Raw genomic sequence first — 8,087 nt, 5'->3', positions numbered from 1 at the left:
TTTGAAACTATAAAAATATTTACAATTTAAAAAATTAAAGGTTGTTTCTCTTTCTTTTCTAAGTCAACATCAGGGTTTTGAGAGATATAATAAACACATAAAAATACATAATCACAGACATGAGCTCTCTGAGACTCTTCAAGGACGAAGACTGCAGTGGAGTTGGCTCTGTGTTCTTAATAATTAGCAGAATGCCTGGCAGCAAAGTCAACAAATTAATGAATTTGATGCAAGGGAATAAGTACAAGGGCTAGATTTGATGATAATGTCCTTGTTCTATTGGGCAATTATATTGTTGGCATAAGCTCTTGTTCTGTTTCATGGTCCACATTCCCCACCCCCCCACTAACATCTGACTCTAGCCCTGGTTCCAGACCCAGATTGTAGACTTTTGATAACACATGTCTCACATAGCAACCCCAAATCCTTCCTTAGAATTGTGATATATTTCAGATTGACTTCTTGCTGGTCAAAATCAGACCTAGTTACTTCCTTACTTTTTCATCCCTATTCATACTAATCCATGTGTGAGGAAAGATTTGCCCTTCCCTCCCCTCCCCCCCTCCCCTGGCCTGCCCTGTCCTCCCCTCCCCTTCCCTTCCCTTCCTTTCCCTCTCTTCTCTTCACACCTCCCCTCCCCTATCCTCATCTGCCCTGCCCTTCTCCCTTCCCTGCCCTTTCCTTCCCCTTCCCTCCCTTCCCCTTCCTTCCCCTCCACCCTTCCTTTCCCCTCGCCCTTCCTTCCTCCTCTCCTCTTTTTTGCTTGCTCCTGACTCAGCACTCAGGGATCTTTCCTGATGAGCTCAGGGGACCATATGCTGTGTCAGGTATTGAACCTGGATCAGCCACATACAAGGCAAGTGCCCTACCTGCTATATTATTGTTCCAGTCCAGATTTTCTAGCTAGGAAAATTCTGACTTTTTCTTAAGACCCATCTCAAATGTTATATATTTATCCCTAAATTTAGAATGACTCATTTCTCACTACAAGACTTTCATTTCTGATAATACCATCATCACAGGCTTTTCATCCACTCTCACAATTCATTCTTACCATTGAGCATTATGTATTTTCTGCTTTAGATCCTAATTCCTAGTTGGGTATTGAGAACATGGTGATTTTTTTTTCTTTTGTTTTGTTTTTGGGTCACACCCGGCAATGCACAGGGGTTACTCCTGGCTCATGCAGTCAGGAATCACTCCTGGCGGTGCTCGGGGGAACCATATGGGATGCTGGGAATCGAACCCGGGTGGCCGTGTGCAAGACAAATGCCCGACCCGCTGTACTATTGCTCCAGCCCCGAGAACATGGTGATTTTTAAGAAAAATTTTTTATTAGTGAATCACTGTGAGGTACAGTAACAGACTTACAAACTTTCGTGCTTGCATTTCAGTTATACAGTGGTCAAGTGCCCATCCTTCCACCAGTGCCCATTTTCCGCCACCAATGGTCCCAGCATCCCTCCCACCACCTTCACCCTGTACTCCCCTCACCCCACCCCGCCTCTATGGTGGGGCGTTCACTTTTTTTCTTTCTCTCCTTTTGAGTGTTGTGGTTTGCAGTACAGGTATTAAGTGGCCATTAACATGGTGATTTTGTTGATTTGAATTAAAGGTATGCAAAGTTTTAACTTAAATTTTTTAACTTCAAAATATTTTTATTATTAGGATAATTTAACAAGTTACCTCTCTGCTCTTATTTTTCCCTTATCAAATCTGTGTTATTTCTTTAGTATTAAGAGACAGAGAGTGAGGTACAAGCCCACTAGATTTGGGAAGGAAAAAGTATCCCCAGTTGCATCAGTTTTTCTGAGGCAAGTTGTTTCTCTTTTAGTTAGTGAATCCACCAAAATAAAGGGGAGAACAGAAGTCCAAGGATATTGCCAAAGTTGACATAACAGTGGCAGCAGGATTTGGGAGCTTACTGTCCAAAGTTGGTCACAATTGAAGTAGGAACCTAATGTAGATAAGTTGGAAAAATCGCAGGTAGCAGAAAAACAAAATCTACAATAGTAAGTATCTAAATATCTACAGTCTGAAAATGCGAATGAATTTTGGAAGCAATCTAGTTTTCCGGAAGAAGCATCTGTGACTTAATTTTGTGTGTCTATTCTAGGTTTCATTAATTCTGGGTTCCTATTAATGAGCAGTTGAAGAGAAAAGGCACATTGACATCACGTTGCCTAGTGCAACCTGATATTTTTGCCTACAAATTTTCCTGTGAAAGTCTGGATCATGACTCATTTGGAATAAAATCACCTTCAGAGCCTGACATTGGGGCCACTCTCATCTATGAACTCTTTCTTGTCTGGTTTTGCTGAAAAAGAAAACAGTTAGAGGGGTCACACAGTTGGAGCCACAGCTGGCTGAAGCAAAGCAGAATTCTTAGCCTAGGGTCAACCAACCCCCACACTAACCGATAATCCATAACCAATCCTGTTAAGAAAAATTCTGAGTCCCCTCCTCCAAATAAAACAAAACAAACCAAAGGCTAACTAGATTAATTTTCTTTTGGCGAACTTGGAACTGATCTCATATATATATGAGATCCCTCAAGTATAACCAGGCATGATCCCTGAGCACAGAGTCAGGAGTAAGCCCTGTGCACCTATGGTTGTGGCCCAGAAACAAAAAAAATAAGCAAAAAGTAAGTTCTTTGAAGTCATTGTCTTTGCCTATATATCTATTACCATATACTTAGTACTATAAAAAGGCTGGCTCTGTAAGTGGTTGCTGAATGAATGAATAAATGAATGCATGGATGGATGGTCATATTAATAATCATATGAATAGAAAAACACTAGAGCAACATTCTTCAGCTTGAGTCTGTATTAGAATCATCAGGCAACTCTGTTCAAGAATTAGTCTATTTCGGGACCCTCTGCGCCTAAAGACTTTGACTCCAGAGATGTAACACATTCGGGCATCCAGCGCAGGATCCGATAGCGGTGCATTGGGACTGCGAACTGGGCTACAACTCTGTGGTGCCGGGGGTGGATTTTTTTCCTCCCCACCCTGCCTTCCTGCACGGAAAGCAGCGGCCTGGCGGCACCCACGTGTCAGGCGACATCTTCTGTGACTCCAAACCCACAGGTATTCGGTTTTTACTTTTGGGGCTCCCAGGAACTCATGGGAAGGGGGCGTAACCGGCATGCCCTCGGCCCAGATAAATCCGGAGCCGCTGAGCGCGAATCGGACCCTCTGCACCTAAAGACTTTGAATTCAGAGACTTCTTACAGCAATGCACTGGGACTGTGAGCTGGGCTATGTAATTTCTGGCAGAATTTTCCCTGGACTTTATACAGAAATCCAAAACCGCGCGGACGCGGTTGTATAGCTGCCGCATCCGCGCGACTTAACATTTATAATTGTCAGCAATGTGAAATGGTTCCTTTTGAACAGGTCTGACTTGGGGGGGAAACTCCAAATAATAACAGTAAGTTTTTGTTGAAATATTGAAGGTTTTTAATGTAGCAGCCACCTCTCTGGACTGTGAACTAATTAAAAGCCCCACGCTGGCCGATGCGGCGTGGCGTACACCATACTATGAGACGCAGGAAAGAGGATGAGGGGGAAAAAGAAAAAAAAAAGGAAAAGGAAAAAGAAAAAAAAGAGAGAGAGAGAGAGTTATGTACTTTGTAGCAGTGGGGCTACATATCTCTTCATTTCCAGCAATGAAAAACTAATTATCAAATGTAGTAGGTCTGTCTCTCTTGGTTGGAAACTCCAGCAACTATAGTGAGTTTTGTGTTGAATTGTGGAATGTAATCAAGGTAAAGAAAAAATGAAGTGAAATTCATTAGTTATACAGTAGGGGGTAGGGCGTGGGGGCGGGGGGTATACTGGGGTTTCTGGTGGTGGAATATGGGCACTGGTGAAGGGATGGGTGTTTGAATATTGTATAGCTGACATATAAACCTGAGAACTTTGTAACTTTCCACATGGTGATTTAATAAAAAGTTTTTTAAAAAAGAATTAGTCTATTTCAATGAGCTTAGGCCTCTTTATTAATTCCCAGGGAATTTTGATAAACACATAATTTAAAAATTACATTTTGTGTTTATTCACAGACACATGCACACGCCAAACATGTGTGCATTTTATTTTATTTATTTTATCCACTCAGTAGACAGGGCAAATATTTCTTTGCCCTGTCTACAGAGTGGACCTAAAAGTAGTGGCATTCCAGTATCAATGAAGATACTCAGCACCTAGATCTTGATTTCTAAATACCACCTCCGTTGAAAAAAACCAGGTTCCTTGGGGCACTGTCAGGGCAATACTGTTTGGTGGAGACCCTCTTTTATATTCAGGTGTCTCTGTAATTCTTGAATGACATTTGAATTTTGCCAATAACATGCTATTATTGTTATGCTATCTTCCCTTAATAACATACTTAAAACATTTTTCAGATACTTATATATATCACCCACATACTTTATTTGGTATTCATAACCATGCCACTGGATTCCGCACCAGAGGCTATTTCCACTCGGAGCGCCCCGGAGGGGGACGGGTGAGAGCCCTCCCAGCCCCAAGGGACCCAGCCCTAGCAGCTGACCTCCACTACCCAACCGCTGCCACGCTCAAGGCTGCTTTCCACACACTCGGCTGAGCCTCACACTTGAGCGAAGTCCCATGGAATTCAGGTAATGGGGAACTTTGTGATCTTGGACTCTGGGCTCAAGGGACCCGGAAGCACAGATCCTCTGCCTGCTTCCCCCAGTCTCCGGTCACCCAAAAATCACACACAAGGGCCACCTCCTGCCGGTGCCAGATAATCTCATCAGCCATTCTCCAGAACTCATGGTTGCTTCTCCCAGAAGGGAGCATAAATTGAGGCTCCCATAACCATGCCACCAGACTCCGGAGGCTGTCTCCACTCAGGGCGCCCCAGAGGGGGCCAGGTGAGAGCCCTCCCCACCCCAAGGGACCCAGCCTCGGCAGCTGACCTTCACTACCCAACCCCTGCTGTGCTCCAGGCCACTTTCCATACACTCAGGCTGAGCCTCATGCATGAGTGAACATATTCCGGTACATGTGTCATAAGACACTTCCTATCAATTTTTCATAAAATCATAGCACTGTAGCACTGTCCTCCCATTGTTCATCAATTAGTAGTGGGCACCAGTAATGTCTCCATTGTGAGACTTGTTGATACTGTTTTGGGCATATCGAATACACCAAGGGTAGCTTGCCAGGCTCTGCCATGCGGGTGGGATACTCTCGGTAGCTTGCCGGGCTCTCCAAAAGGGACAGAGGAATTGAACCCAGGTTGGTCACGTGCAAGGCAAATGCCCTACCCACTGTGCTATCACTCCAGCCCATAAAATCATAGAGGGAGTGTCCTCTAGGAGAGCCCTGCAAGCTATCGAGAGTATCCTGCCCGCATGGCGGAGCATGGCAAGCTCCCCGTGGTGTATTCGATATGCTAAAAACAGTAACAATAACAGATCTCATTCCCCTAACCCTGAAAAAGCCTCCAGTCATTGGGAAAGAAAAGTTAGGAGAGGCTGCTAAAATCTCAGGGCTGGGACGAATGGAGACATTACTGGCGCCCGCTTGAGTAAATCAATGAACAACGGGATGACAGTGATACAGTGATACAGTGATTCAGAACGTGTCTTATTTGTTTTTGTTTTGGTTCACACCTGGTGGTACTCAGGACTGGCCCTGTACTCAGGAGTCAGTCTTCACGGGGCTTGGGTGCTGGGGATTGAACCTCAGTTGGCTGTGTGCAAGACAAGCGCCTTACCTGCTGTGTTATCTCTCTAGCCCCTTTGCTCATTTTAAAATCAGGATATTTAGGAGTGGAGAGATAGTACAAGGAATAAGGTGTTTGCTTTTCATGCAGCTGACCCTGGTTTGTTCTCTGGTACCATGTCTGAACACTGCCTGAAGTGATCCCTAAGCACAGAACTATGATTTTCTATGAGCAAATTGGGTGTGGCCCAAATCCCCACCTCCCAAGCAAACAACTTCTCCGAAAAATTCAGTGGTTCACTGTTGGTTCCATAGACAAATACTAACCAAATGTGTGCCTTGCAAATATTTATCCAAGTTTTTAATTTGTTTGTTTTTCATTCTCTTAATAGCATCAGTCATGGGTGGCATTTTTTCTTAAAATTTAACTGTTTGGGGGCTAGGAGCACTGGTCAGTGGTTATTATCAACCACAAGTGTGTGTGGAGGGTAGCTAAGATAGAAAAGGGACCAGTAGGACAATAATAACTGGAAGTGATCACGCTGGACAAAAACAATATTAAAAGTAAGTAAAGGGATATACCTGATAACTTTCAGTATCTGTTTTGCAAACCACAATGCCCCAAAGGAGAGACTGCCATAGAGGCAGGCTGTGGGGGAGGGGTATCACGGGAGAGAAACTGGGGATACTGGTGCTGGGAAACTGGTGGAGGGATGGGTGTTGAAACATGTATGACTGAAACTTAATCATGAACAGCTTTGTAAGGGTCTATCTCACAGTGATTGAATAAATTTTTTTTTTAAATTAACTGTTGTGCAAATTTCAGCTATTCTTATTCATTAAGTCAACTGCAGAAATTTGTCATCTATTTTTTCCCAGGGCTTCATAGATAATTAACAAGAACAATGTCAACCACAGAGCAGTTATCTTTACAATTTATAGAGCCCAATTTATCCATTTAAAAAATAGATTCCACTCTTGGCATTATATCTAGAAACGTCCTCTAATCCAAAGTGCCACAGAGTTTTCTCCAATATTTTTTCTAGAAGTTTTGTAGTTTTTATGTTTAGGCATATGAGCTACTGTGAGTTAATTTTTGTAGCTGTGAGGTTTGCTTATGAACAAACCAGTTGTTCCAGCTCCTCCATTGAATCATCTTTGCACCTTTGTGTGAAGACAACCCTCTAGATCAGGGTTGGAGCTTCCCCAGCAAACAAATGTGAGAATGTTCTTGCATACTTTTTTTTTTTTTTTGCTTTTTGGGTCATACCTGGCAATGCACAGGGGTTACTTCTGGCTCTACACTCAGGAATCACTCCTGGCGGTGCTCAGGGGACCATATGGGATGCTGGGATTCGAACCCAGGTCGGTCGCGTTCGGGTCGGTCGCGTGCAAGGCAAACGCCCTACCCGCTGTGCTATCACTCCAGCCCCTGTTCTTGCATACTTTTAACATTACTTTTATTACCACAGGTATTTTTTTGTGTGTGTGGTGTTGTTTTAGTTTGGGGGCAGGGCAGGGGGCAGGGAACACACCTGGCAGTGTTCAAAGCTTACTTCCAGTTCTGCACTCAGGGATTAATCAAGACATGTTCAGGGAACCATATGGGGTTCCAAGAATCAAACCTGGAATGGCCACATGCAAGGTAAATATCCTAATTGTACTATGGCTCTGGCCCCACCACATATATTTTTAACTGGAACCTCTTCCTTAAGGTGATCTGTCAGGATTTTACAAATAAAAGAACCACCCTCAACAGCTTTCTCATATTAAGTTCTTTCCGTTGTCCTCTAGCAGTTCAGACTTTCTAACAAGATTCCCTTTTAGGGAATCTTTCCCTTTTAGGGAAAGAAGGTTTATGTTGATGATTACATGTGGCCCCTTTGAAGATGAAGTGTGTCTCTAGGGCCAGAAATGAGCACATCAGAGCAATCTCAACCTTCTGCTGTCCACTTCAGTTTTATTTGATTGGTGATACCCTACCCCACATTACTGAGACGAGTCAGGAACTTATGAACTGCACTAAGTTACTCCTCAGAATGAAAAGGGTTGGTAGATTAGAGGAAGAGGGGAGAGGGAAGACTGTCACCTCAAGCAGTTTATCCCCCTCTCCCCCTATTATGTATGGAGGGACAGTGCAGGTTACATTGCTAAAGCACAATGTATACAGAGCTGCTTAGAGTGATGGTTGAGAGGGATTACAACCTACCAAAGGCCTTACAGGCCCTTATAAAGAGCTTGATAACAAATTATCCTGCATTCTCCCTGGAAATCACCTCCAGAAGATTCATGTTTAGATAAATTCTGCCCCTAGGGCACCTATATCAGACTGAGGTGAGAGAGTGATCATTTTTGGGTCAGTTGTCTTCTAGCTGTGAACTTAG

The sequence above is a fragment of the Sorex araneus genome, chromosome X (assembly GCF_027595985.1).
Source record: "Sorex araneus isolate mSorAra2 chromosome X, mSorAra2.pri, whole genome shotgun sequence".
Taxonomy (NCBI): Eukaryota; Metazoa; Chordata; class Mammalia; order Eulipotyphla; family Soricidae; genus Sorex; species Sorex araneus.
Note: the sequence above shows the minus strand (reverse complement) of the source record.